Source organism: Buteo buteo, chromosome 4 (genome assembly GCF_964188355.1).
Source record: "Buteo buteo chromosome 4, bButBut1.hap1.1, whole genome shotgun sequence".
In the NCBI taxonomy this organism is placed as follows: domain Eukaryota; kingdom Metazoa; phylum Chordata; class Aves; order Accipitriformes; family Accipitridae; genus Buteo; species Buteo buteo.
Window position 1 is genome coordinate 58150309 of NC_134174.1, and position 12696 is coordinate 58163004.

Here is a 12696-nt window from a genome sequence, read left to right on the forward strand (position 1 = left end):
CCAGAACCGCTCAGATGTAAGCAAACCAGCCCCGAAACCAAGAAACCAGTAACTTTGGGTGGGGAACCAAGGCAGAGATGATTTCAGCCACAAAGCAGAACAATTACAGAAAGCCAAAAAAAAAAAAAAAGGACGGGCAGCTTTTGCCAAAATGAGATTTGCATTTCGTGCAGCTTTTTTTTTTTTAGCCAGGGCTGCTTTCTCCCCGCCGATGGCGCGAGAGCCTTCTCCTCCGCAGCTCTGCTGAGCTCTGCTGCCTTCCGCCCCCCACGGCTGTTTAAATCTCTCAAAATTTCACTTCAGAACAGGTCTTTTTTTTCCCCGCTGGGGTTTTGTTGGTTTTTTTTAATTCATTGTTTCCACATACACCTCATTTTATCCCCCACCGCCCCCCCAGCCGCGCACCGGGCGCTGCGGCGTCCATCTCCTCACGTCAGGCCCGGCTCGCCATGGCCCTCCGGAGACAAACGTTCCCCGCAGGATGCCTCGCCGGGGACGAGCGGCCTTGCCCGCCCCGCACTGCAGGTACAGCCGAGGCGCGGAGAGTTGGGCCGGGGACAACAATGGAGGGCGGCCGGGGAGGAAAAACATCGGCGGTGCCGCCGCCCCTCGGCCAAGTTTGAAGCCGGGGGAGGGTGAGGGGGGGGCGGCGGCTGCCGCCGCCGCCCCCCCCTCACCCTCCCCCGGCTTCAAACTTGGCCGAGGGGCGGCGGGGGAAGGGAGGCGGACGACTCCCCGCTCGCTGCCAGATAGTGAGCCGCAGCGGGCGGGCGGGCGCGGGGGGAGGAGCCCAGGTGTCCCTTCCTGCCACATAGTGCGCCGCCCCTTCCCCGCCCGCCCGCTCCGCCGCGGTGGTGCTGGGGCTCCCGCCGCCGGCGAGGAGGGATGGACTGAAGCACAAAGGCGCGGGCCCGCTGAGGTAACGCTCCCGCGGTGCGTGTGTGTGTGTGTGTGGGGATCTTCTCCTTTCCCGCCGAAGGCGGGCGGTCACGGCCGTTACGGGGCCGTGGCCGAGCCGCTGCCGCGGAGGGGGAAGGGGCGGCTGGAGGCCTGGCGCGCTCCCCTCGCCCCGTTCCCTCAGCCGCCTCACGGCTGTGAGGCTAGCGCGGGGCCGCGGCTGCCGGCGGGCTGAGGCGAGGGTGGGGGGAGACACACACACGCGGGACCGCGGTCGCCGTGGGGCGAAGGGGGGGGGAACTTCTCCGTGGGTGTACGCCAGCCCCTCCGGCCGGGGGAGATGCTGCAGTGCTGTCTTTCTGCCTCAGCGCTGAGCTGAAAAGGAGAGGGCTTTAAATAATGCGCCTCTGCTCGGAAACTCTGCTAATCAAATAAAACCTCGAAAGTAATTATAATAATTACGGACTGTCCCTGGTCCACCGCAAGGCTCCGGACTCCCTACGAGTCTCGGGAAACTTCTTGAAATGTGTATTCTTTAGGCTTTTCATACGTTTAATCGCGCCCGGCTCCACCTTTGCCGTCGATAATGGTGCGGGGAGGCCGGGGATGGGATTTCCAAGTGCAGGCACACGCATTCTGGTCACGGCAATGCGTACTTACCGGCGTGACGAGCATCTGCCCTGCGCCGCTCGCTCCTGGGGCATCCGCTGTGGTCACGCAGCGCGGCGTTTTGTTAACGGTTTGGCATTATTTTCATTGTGTGTTTACGTGAGCCAGGACAGAATTCGAGATTGCTGCCTTGAACTTTAGGCTCCAGAAATGAGGATTAGGATGGGCCTCTGGGGGGTTTGTTCCTCAGTTTTGGTCTCGCCCCGAGACAATTTTCATCTCGCATTAAAAAGCTTATTTAGGAACTCGGAGCGGATTTATCAATCGGTGTTCATCCTGGATTTCAGGGCAGGCAGGCAGGGTCTGCATGGCCGAATGATGTGATTTCGGCAGGGAAGCCTTGGACTGGCTCTGTAAGGAGGGTAGAGCATGCCTCAAAAGCAGCAATCGCTGCAGCCGGTCATGGGGGTGGGTCGTTTCTGTCTTCTCAGCATCGTTATGTTACAGGCGAGTTGAGGCTGAATCTGCTGGTTTTCATCCCCGGGTCCTGGACTCGTGTCTGGAGGGTAGTGATGTGATACCAAGCAGAGGAAAAATGTGTAGGATTATGCTTCATCTGCATGGTGCCACTATGTGGAGGAGTTAAGTTTTAAAACAAATAGATGAAATCAATGGCAATGGATATCTGGGCAGAAAATAATTGGCAAGGGTTACAAAAGCATGAATGTGTGAAATTGCTGAATTACTAATAGTGTGGGAGAAGTTGTTGCTTAAATCAGCTTTCGTACCAGAGGAACGAAGCTGATAGATGTGACCTTAGCCTTTAAAAAAGGGCTTCGGCATGCCTGGGGCAGCTTCAGGCTGTCTCACCTGCCTCCTGGTCCGGTTGCTGGCGACTGGAATAAAGCATAGGTGTGGCAGATGTATGGCTCTGTGTGATCTCTGGGAAGGGACGGGGGTGGCTTTTTGGGGGAGCAGCGCCAGCCAGGGGCAGTTCTGCGAGTGGCTGCTTTGGCAGCAGATCTCCCTCTCACCTCCCTGCCAGGGTTTGCCGGCATGTCTCTTGTACTGGGGAGTTCTCTGGTCTCCACATCCCATCATGTAAGTGGCCTGGCTGGAAGCGGTGTGCAAACTCCTCGTTCAAGCCTCCTTGGTAGTGTCCAGTACTTACAGGGAAAGAAAGTGTGAACTCTGGGAACGCTCTGGGCTCTTTGGCCGTTATCACACGAGCTCCTCAATGCTGCTTTGAATAAGGAGTGCATGTGCTCCTCAATGAAACAAAATGATAATTGTGTGGTTAATAGCGTGTACCAGTTTTAAGTTTAGAAGTTTTCATGTTAACACTTCCAGTGGTATGTTGTTTTTCAGAAGACATTATTACTCGTGTTTAGTTTTTGCTGGAAGAACATGAAGCCCTGAGCAGGGAGGAAGAAGGGGTGGGCTGTTTAGGGGTTGTGTGTTTGATGATCGAGGTTAGTACGTGATGATGATGATGAAGCACGTCCTTAATTCTTGACCAATAGATGGAGTGCTGCTACGCTTTAGGATATCTGGGGATTTAATGGTCTCTTGGTTAAATCAGTCATTATGTTTGACTCTTCCCTGAGGATTGAGGCAGCTGACATTTTTATTTAAGGAAATGATGATTATAGGGTGGTGCAGTTCAGCTGTCGTGTACACCGTGATCATCTAACCCAAAGAGATGGGTTAGGTCCAGGTGGTGCCTCTTACACCAGGGACTTTGCATTGCTTATGAAGAGGGTGGACTTGAGTGATCTCTGTGAATGGGCATGTTTCACTGTCAGTCAGTGAGGTGTCCTGCAGCTCTTCTGTCAACCCTTTGCTGGTTATGAAGTAAGCGCTGGTTGTTCGACAGGGCTGGATGAACCCAGCTGTGTTCAGTGTAACTGTGCTGGAACTGTTCCTGTTGCATGTGATGTTAGAGGTGACATTGCACGCGAGGCTGCCCGCTTTTGTTCAGCTCAACTTGTTGCAGGCCGGATGACCTGGCATAAGACACTATTTGCTGTGAAAATCATCAGAAATTAACACGTAAGAGATGAAAAATGAAAAATATTTTCAGATAGGCCAATGTTAGTTTCCTTTTGTAAGTGGAATGTTTTACAGGTCAGAAACTGGAGTGAAAGAAGGCAGAAGGCTGCTAGTTTTTTCCTTGTTAAAATCATTGTTGCTAGTTAAAACTGTGACAAATGTACTGGCCACACTGTGGATGGTGTTGGAATGGTAATGCTTTAAAAAAAAAAAAAAAAAGAGTTTTAATTTAGGAGAATAACTTGTGTGACTTTGAGCTGGTGCATAAAATTGCCTTTGATAGCCTTTTTTTTAAACTAGATAAACATTTTTGTTTCTTTAAAAAAAGTCCTGTAACTTCAGCAGCCATAGCAACCCCTGGCTATTATTTCTCTTGTAAATCAATTTTGCATTTTTGTAGTGCTGCTGTTTCAAAAACGAAGTTGGTCATTGTTTTGGTATTGACTTAGAAGAATGCAATCTATATTATTTAATAACGTTGCTTCCCGTTACGTCACAGGCTTTTCTTCAAGCTATGTTTTGAAATGCTGGTTGCTGTATGAGAGATGGTGGTAGATGGTGGTGTGGCTTCTGGCAGGGTTCTTGGGGGGTAGTTGTCTTTTGTGTAGTTGTTTTTGGCAGATGAAGATGAATAAAAGCTACTTCACCCTTAGGGAACAAGCAGTAACTTACTCATTGTGTGTTAATGTTAGATCTGTTTGCCACAGAGTCTACTCTGCTTCCTATATTAACTTTGAGTCACTTGGCAGATGGGGAAACTCTTTTGTTTCTTTTTCATATTCAAGATAACACAAGTCATTGTATGTCATCGCAAATGAGATTTTGAGGTATTTCTTTTAAAGATATCCTAGCAAGTATATGGCTGTTTTGTGGATAATTTGTGGTCTGGGTTATTAGTTAAGACACACCAATTTTAATAAATTTGTTTAGGTAAAGCATCTTTAGTTATGGCATGCTCTTAATGTAGGCTACGGGGAGCGTGTCACTTCAAAATAATCAGTAAACTGGAAAATGTTTACTAAAAAGTTGGAGATTTTCTTTGGATTCATTCAAAAGTTAGATAGTGAAAGAAGGCTTGAGAGCTTCAAACCTCAGTGTGAGGGCGATGGCTTCTGGTTGTTTCTTTCCCCCACAGATCTTCACAGTTTGGTAAATGCGACGTAGGTACCTATTTAGTTAGGACTCTGGGAGCATATTAAATGTAGTATGTGTCTTATGGTAGTGATGTCAATTCTGCTTGACAAGGATGCAGTCAGCTGTTACAAAGTGCTAATTAGGGAAATATTATAATAGCCTCATTCATTGTTCTGGTCTCTTAAACTGTTCTGGTCTTGGCTTAGGAAGAAACTCTTTTCTTGCCTTGTATTGTTTAATGTGTTAAAATCCTAGTGACATCAAAGCAGCAGGTAGTTTTCATGGGAGTTAGCAGGTTGAGGTGAAGATCAGTAAATTGCAAACTGGTGTGAGAGCTCCAGCTTGCTTTGTATATTTTCACGTTGTGTTTTCGTGACCCACAGCAGCTAACAGCTGGTAAATCCCTTTTCCCTTGTGCAGTCAGAACCTCCTGAAGTTACTTCTCCAGCTGAAGTACATGGCAATCTTGAATATCATAGAGTTGATGGCAGCTTACTGCTGCTCTTGTTCAGGACAGTGCAGTGACGATGAGTACCTAGCACAGTGTTGGTGTTAATGGTAGCTGGCACTTCAGCCAAGAGCTGAACTGTCTGCTGTGTTGGTCAAAGAAAGAGGATTCTGTTGAATTGCTTTGAAAAATCTGTGCTTGTTGTCTTCATCTATACCTGTAACAATTGGTCTCAAGATTATTATTTTTTTTTTTATTGGGCCATGTATTTAATTATTACATGATGTGGGTTTTTGGTAGAAAACAAGCATTCCTATGCATATCATCCATAGCTATTACACTAAATATGACATAGTTTAGAGGCCAGTTGGACCTGCATCTGCTGTTTGTGCATGCACAGTAAATGTCAGTTCTGGAAGCAGGCTGCTTATCACCCAACCAAGTGTTGCTGTGCATGTCCTTCTGATGGTAAATAGAGTGCAAAATAGAAAAGCTTACTTATTGGATAAAGCTTGCTTTACTTGTTCTAATACAGTAAAAACAAGAAAGGAAAAATATAATTTGAAATTTTTTAATTCCTCCCCCCCCCCGCCTCCAAATGTGGACTGGCTTTTGTTGAAGAAATGCTTTATTTGGTAGCTTTAGAAGTCTTGACAGAATGCTGTGGAAGCAGTTTGGTACTGAAGTTGTCTGTGTGATTCAAATAAATAATTTCTAGATTAATGAAAATCATAAGTTGCCTGTGTTCAGAGAGACTGCTGATACTAACATAAGTTGTTTCATATAATTCAGTATCCCAATACTTCCCTAGCAACCCATGTGATATTTTAGTCTTTATGGATTTATATACAAAAACCTCTGTATTTATAAAGAGCATCATTAAGGCCACAAAGTCAAGTATTTGAAAGCTGGGTAGTGCTTTCCAAAGAAAATATCCTTGATTTAAAAATTAAACTATAGCATTGGAGAGTATACTTATGAGCCCTCATGTCAGGAAGAGTAGAATGTTTTGGCTCAGATGCTTCAGATCTAGCAGACACTTAGCAGAGGCAACCTTCAGCCTATCTTATGACAAATTAGGTGAAATTGAAAGTAGGATTTTGGGACAGGAACAGCAGACAATACTAGGCAGTGCATCCAGCTCTGTCTAGAACTGAATACAATGACACAAAAGTAGTGACCTCACAAGTACCTTTGTGTTTTCCTGACTCAGATACACACCATTTTTAGGAGTGCTAATGAATTGCATAACAATTTCTCCAGGCTCCTGGTCAATGCTAAAACAGGATTAAAACACAATTTAAGCCAGCTCTCTTTTAATACACCAATTATTACTACACACCAGACAACCTACCATATTTGCTGTGTATCCTAAACCACAAAAACTAACGCAAAAAATTTCATTCTTGGAATGTACAAACTTTATTTGGAGATTGCATGATACAGTAGCCTGTGGAGGGTAAGGTCAAGTATTCTCTTATTATTGTTTTCAGCTGTATTATCTGCAATTTCCATGATGGTGCTGAAACTTAGGATGCAAGAAACTGTGTATAAAATTAGTATCTGGCACTTGCATGTTAACTGAATGCAATATTAGCCCTTCTGATGTAGTATTACTGCCATAATAAATGAATAACTAGTCGAATATCTATTTCTGTTATTATGATTAAATTGTGATAGTGCCTACAACAAGCCCATCATCCTGTTTCAGATCTTGATTGTGTATGAAGTCTTGTACTAAATACCTAGTTAAGGAGTAATTGTCTTTGTAACATTCACAGGTAATCTGTGCAATTTCTGGCTTTCAATGGCAGCTGGCTTTAAATGCCTTTTTGTCTAAATGTACATGCAAAGGCAAAACTCTTCTGGTGACTCAAATATTTTTGGCCTAGCTGTCAGGGTAGAAGGCAGAAAGTGAAGATGTTCATGGTCTTCAATTCATTTACTAAACAGAAGCTGTTGTCTCTTAGGGCAAACTGTGTATTTTCAGGCCAAAGGTTGTGTAATTTTCTTATTCCTAAAATTATTTAGGTTGTGAAAGAATCCATGGGTATGTGTGGATTTTTTTTTTCCAATCCCATCAATGGACATAATACTGAATACAAATCGGATCTCTTACTGACATGCTGATTGTTATGGGTTGACTATCCAGAGCTATTTGTCTTTGATACACAGCTGACTTGGCATTCAAAGGACACGTGCATGTTCTGTGTTAAATGGCTTAAGGACTGGAGTGACACAGTTGGAGAGCTTGGCAGATACCTCTGCATGTGCATGATTTGGAACAAAAAACTCTATCCTCTCAGACAAAGTGTCCGAAGTAGATCGCTCAGTCAAATTTTCATAAATATTTTTATTGCAAAGATTTAATTCTGAGCAGCTGAGGAAGAAAAATGAAGTTGTGATACATGCTTAATAATGGCTAGTACAGTGTTCTGTAAAGCAAAGTATGCCTGTAATCAGCAAAGCTGTCTTTATATGTTTGGCTTGTTCCTTATCAATCTGACCAAAATCATGGGTCTGGTATTGAGCAAAAAAATAAGAAATGCGCAGAAGAACTTGCAAATATGTTGAAATTTGTGGCGTTTTAAAATAAATTACCCCCCCAAATGAGAAACCAAACCTAGTGGTCTGGCAGTTGGGTTCCCCCATCCTTTTTCACTCTGTTTTGAACTTTAAATAGTTTTGCAGCATGCAAAGAGATTGAATACATCTGTGTGGTGCTAGCATGAGTGAGTCTGTACTCAAAAACAGGTTAGTTAAAAAAATAATAATAATCTTGAAGTGAATCCAGGTAGCTTCCTAGTTAAAACGTATCAAATAACTTAAAGCCTGTGAACTCAAGACAACTCCGTTTAACTATATAAAATGGTTAAGCTGTAAAACATCAGGAGGTGTTTTTTTTTTTTTAAAGGTGCCTGGATAATTTGCCCTTAGGTGGTAGAGGGGCGTTCCCTTTTTACATCAGATGTTTTCCTGTGGGCCAAGCACTTGGGGGAAAAACTAAAATACTGCTTCCTCTTCAAATAGTTGTTGCATACATGTTATGTTCTTTGTGTATGTTCGCTCAAGCTTAGATGTTTTTAAACAGCAGTGTCTCTAATTTTACATGCCCTAAGACAACTCCTGGTTAAGGGCTAGCTTTCAAAGACTGCTTAGTTCTTCTCAAGCACTGCGCCATTAAAGACAGAAATTTTTGCTGTCTGGTCAGCAGAAAATGTTCTTTTTCTAGCCGTTCCTCTGTCTTTTCAGCGATGGACCCAAAGTGGCCAATGGAGACCATTGAGGGTAGTGGGATGTCTTCTATACCACAAAAGTGTCCTCAAGCAGGGGTGGTCAACATTTCAGTCCTACGCTTTGTGAAATCTTTGCTTAAATGTGAAGATTGCCACATCTTTCCTCAGTTGGCAAACACATACGACATAATTCGGAGTGAAAGGGAGGGAGAGCTCTTAGTGGAGACGTAGGAGGTAGGAACGCTCTGCTCCATAGGCACGGTGAGCAGGAGCCCAAGCTCACCCAGTAGTTCTGGTGCCAGCAGTTTCGGCTGCCTGGTCTTTTCCTATAGCTGGAAAAATATGCGTAGCCCATATGTATCTGCAGAACAATGTGTGTATGGGCAACCCTTTTCAAGAACCTCAGTTGCTATATGGCACTTGTCTCTAAGCTTGGGTCTGTGGACTGTTTCATAGGAGCCCATAAGACAGAACAAAGTATAGTAGTCTTATTGTCCTAATACTTGTGTTAGGAGATCCTGGCTCTCCACTGGAAAATTTCTCTGTTTTCTTGTTGAAAACTGTTGAAATTCTCTCCTTTGGGGGGGGGGGGAATAGTAAAAAATTTTAAAAATCATATGTATTGCTTCCTTTCCTATTAATATTGGCTGGTATGTTGCATAAGACTCTGCTGTATGTGCAATGTTGACTAAAAAGAATTAGTTTAATGGTGGGAGTAAGAATAACAATGTCATATTTATAACCTGGAGTTAGCCTTTAACAAGAAAAAATAGCTTGAGGTATACCATGCTACTATCAAACATGCTGCGTATGTATAGTAACAGGTATTGTGTGCAGTAAATTTATCTTTGTAGTAGAAACCTGATGATGTTGCTATTCCCAGGGGGTAAGTTGAATTACATTATTACTGAGGCTGAGCTAACAGAGCTTTGCTTATAGTATACATACAGACAAGACGGTTCTTCACAGAGAGGTGACCTTTGCTGTATTTTGGTTTCAGATTTCACAAGGACCTATTTCAAAGTTTTTAGCTTCAGTCCACACCCTGCTGGTAGTTAGCTATAAAACTCTCTTTGAAGAAAGTTAAAAGAAAAAAATAATCTGCCCTTTATTACTTTAATAAAGTTAGATAAAGGTCATTTGTTTACTCCTTTTGTAATATACACTGCTGCCACTGTCGCTTGTCAATATAACTGATAGTTCAAAGATGAAATTAAAGCTACAGAATTACCGGTTACAATGTGCAAATGCATAGTGTAAATAATTCTTTTTATGACTCTTCTGTTTATTAGTTAACTTGAAGAATGTGTACTAGCATATATTTGTGCTGGGGAAACTATCATGGTTGACATGGCATAATGTAGTATACTCCCTCCAAGGTTATTCCACCCTCTCTAAACTTTTTGGGGTTACTCTCTCTCTCCAAAACCAATTTAAAGAAACAAATCAAAGCCCTGTAATCCTATTTAAGAACCCAGTCAAATAAGAAATCTGTATGTCATTGTTCCAATATATATATAATCACCTCTTTAATATAGTCACTCCTCTCTAGGACTCTGATTTCCATCTGGTGAAAATATTTGGGTTGTACTTTACAACCCAGCTGAAGGGGATATCCTGTTCTTCCCTCCTGGCTATGTGGTCCTGCCTCATCCCCTCTTGTGTAAGCCCTGCTGCTTGCTGAACTTATGCAATTCACTGTGAATTGCAGCAGAATACCTCCTCTCCCCCCCGTCTGTGTTAGCTCTCTTTAATAAGCTGAATTAGCTGAAGAGAGGGTTGAGTGGGTGCAAGGTGTTGAAGGCAGCGGTGAGAACCTGTGGGGAAAGCGGGGAACAGGGAGAAGGGGGACTGTCAGTGCTGAGCTTCAGGTTGGCTCCAGCTCCTTAATCCTTAAGTGGTGACAGCTCTGCAGGGTCCCACCTGCAGTACTGGGAGGCAACGCGAAAATTAACTGGAAGGTGTTTGTGAGTTGAGCCTTCTGCAAGGGGACTTGTTTGTAGGAAAGAAAGAATGAAAAAGCTGTTTCTCTAGGCTCTGAGATATGATGTGGCAGCCACCAGGTTATGCAGCTCCCCTTACCCTCCCAGTATGCTCAAAATCTGAGGGGAAACAAGTCATGTTTAAAGGGAGACTCTTTGGGATAAATGCAACATTTTGGAGAAACTATGTAGGCTTTGAAATTATTTTAATTAAAATAATCTCAACATGCTGGGCTTAGCTGCTCTTTGGCTCCCATATCATGCACCCATATCCCAACTCCATGAGGCTGCCATTAAGTGGCAGTCCTGGGTGGCATGGAGGTGTTGGAAGCTTGGGGTTGCTTTCTGTAACAGCCTTCCCTTGTCTCCAGAGCCTGCACTGTATGTGCACAGCACAAGGTGCACAACTAAATTTTCTATTTTAAAATAAAAAGGTTTTCACTATTGAACAGTGTGTACCATTGCTGCTTTTATTATTTTGGTTCTATTTCATAGTCATGCATAAGAAATGGAGGCTAATATACCACAGTGTCTGTATGTTCAGGAACGTATAGAATAAATTATTTCTTTGGTGAGAGGAAATGATGTGGTTCTGCTTGGTTCTAGTAATGAACTTATGCATACATTTATAAGACAACTTTATATATAGAGAAGTAAGAATTACACTGAAGAAAATGTATACAAAGAAATTGGTTAGCATAGCTCAGCCTGCCTCCCAAAATATTGTGTAACTATAACTTGCAGTCTCTTACATGCCTTTGAAAATGGTATTGCCTCTCTTCTCCTTCCCTCCAGGTTCTCGTCAGTTGAATGATGTGTAAGAAAACCTAGTGTTGCTACCAACAAATTTGGCAGAAGGATTGTTTTAGAAGTGTAATGCTGAGTTTCCAACAGCAGAAAGCTGTTTGCTGTTTAAGTTGACTGAAATTGTTCCAGTTAGTCTCTGTGCAGGTGGTGAATGATACAAATTCACAGTGTGAACAGCTGTCCTGCAGATAGCATTTTATGGTCTTCAGTGCTGAGTCCTCCTAGCTTTTTTCCGGACCTCTTTTCCCTTTTTTCTCTTTTACTAGCTGCAATGAAGTACCATCTTCAAAAGTTTTTCTCTCTTCGATGTCATATGTAGGCTTCAGTGTAGATACTTAAGGAGTCTTATCAAAGTAATACTGGCTCAGTCAGTAAAGATGCTTTAGTTAAATAGACTATGGCTGTGTTTAAAAATAACAGCTCTGGCTGTGTCAGCGCGTTGGACAACCTGATACTGACTTCAACAGAAAGAGCTTCTGAAAATTACTTTGCCTGTTGCACGTATCTCCTCCAGTGTGAACTTGTTTTCTGTTGGTAGCATTTCAGTGTTAGGTGAACCAAAACAGAGGCCCTGATTTTTAAATGTGATTAGCCAAATGGCTTCAGAGAGTGCTTGTTATACTGGGCACCTTTTAAATGCACAAACAGGAGTAGCAGCACTTCTGCTCTTGTTCTTATCATCAAAGCAGTGGTGTCTGGGGCTGGGTGCAAACACTGTCCTCATCTAAGCTCACTCGTTTTGGGTTCTCAGCCATTTGATTTCTGTAGGAAAGAGGTGGTGTGTGTACTCTACGAGCCTGGGCTCTGTCTGTGACTGCCACACCTGCACATGTGTAGGCTGTTGCTTTCTTGTAATAGTAAAGTGTGTGGAGGAGCTCATTAGTAATTGCTGTGCAATTGTCTTGTCTCACCCCAGCCCTGGTTTGGGTCTGATTTCTGCTGCCTTTCTGAAGACTCGTTTCAAGCATTAGTATTCTTAAAAAGTCTTGGTTAATAAGATATAGGCCATATAAAAAAAAAAAAAAAAGTAAAACTTTTTGAAAATACTATGTGTATCTGATGTTTATTCCGTTTCTTATGGTTCTTGTTCTGTGTGGGTTTCTGTCCTTTTTTGTTTCTTGGCAAGGAAGACAGTATTACATTCTTGTACCAAGAGGAAGGGTATTAAGCTTACTCATAAAAAGAAGATTTATTATCAAATGTAGTTTTTCATTTTGTCCATTGGAATTATTTTTTTTTTTAAACTCTAACCATACCCAGATTACTGGCTTCATTCATACAGTTGTTGTATCAAGTTTGGATGCTCTCTTTGTTAAATTATGGCTCCTGAGGGTTTTCTGTTACAGAGGTTTCTTCAGTCAGGGGAAATGAGGGTATAATAAAGAGGATCCAAGGACCGGACATAATGATTCTATATAACTGAAACAAACAATACCAGATTTGGCTGATGGTGGATTTTCCATCAAACTTTTTTACTGGCATTTATTCATTTTGCTTTAAGCAGAGTTTAAAACTGAGGCAGCGTGAGTGC

At 43.1% G+C, this 12696-nt stretch overlaps 1 protein-coding gene across 4 annotated transcripts in view; it reads left to right on the forward strand.

Moving 5' to 3' along the window:
• The first annotated feature begins 263 nt into the window (after positions 1–263).
• The window catches only part of ADD3 (adducin 3), a 102768-nt gene continuing 90335 nt past the window's right edge, over positions 264–12696 (forward strand). The window contains exon 1 of one of the 4 annotated variants that reach the window (XM_075026347.1): positions 264–525. The gene's annotated coding sequence lies outside the window, so the exon portion shown is untranslated. Of the gene's footprint in view, positions 526–765; positions 920–12696 lie in introns of those variants that run through there. The other 3 variants (XM_075026348.1, XM_075026346.1, XM_075026351.1) reach the window with 3 other exon arrangements.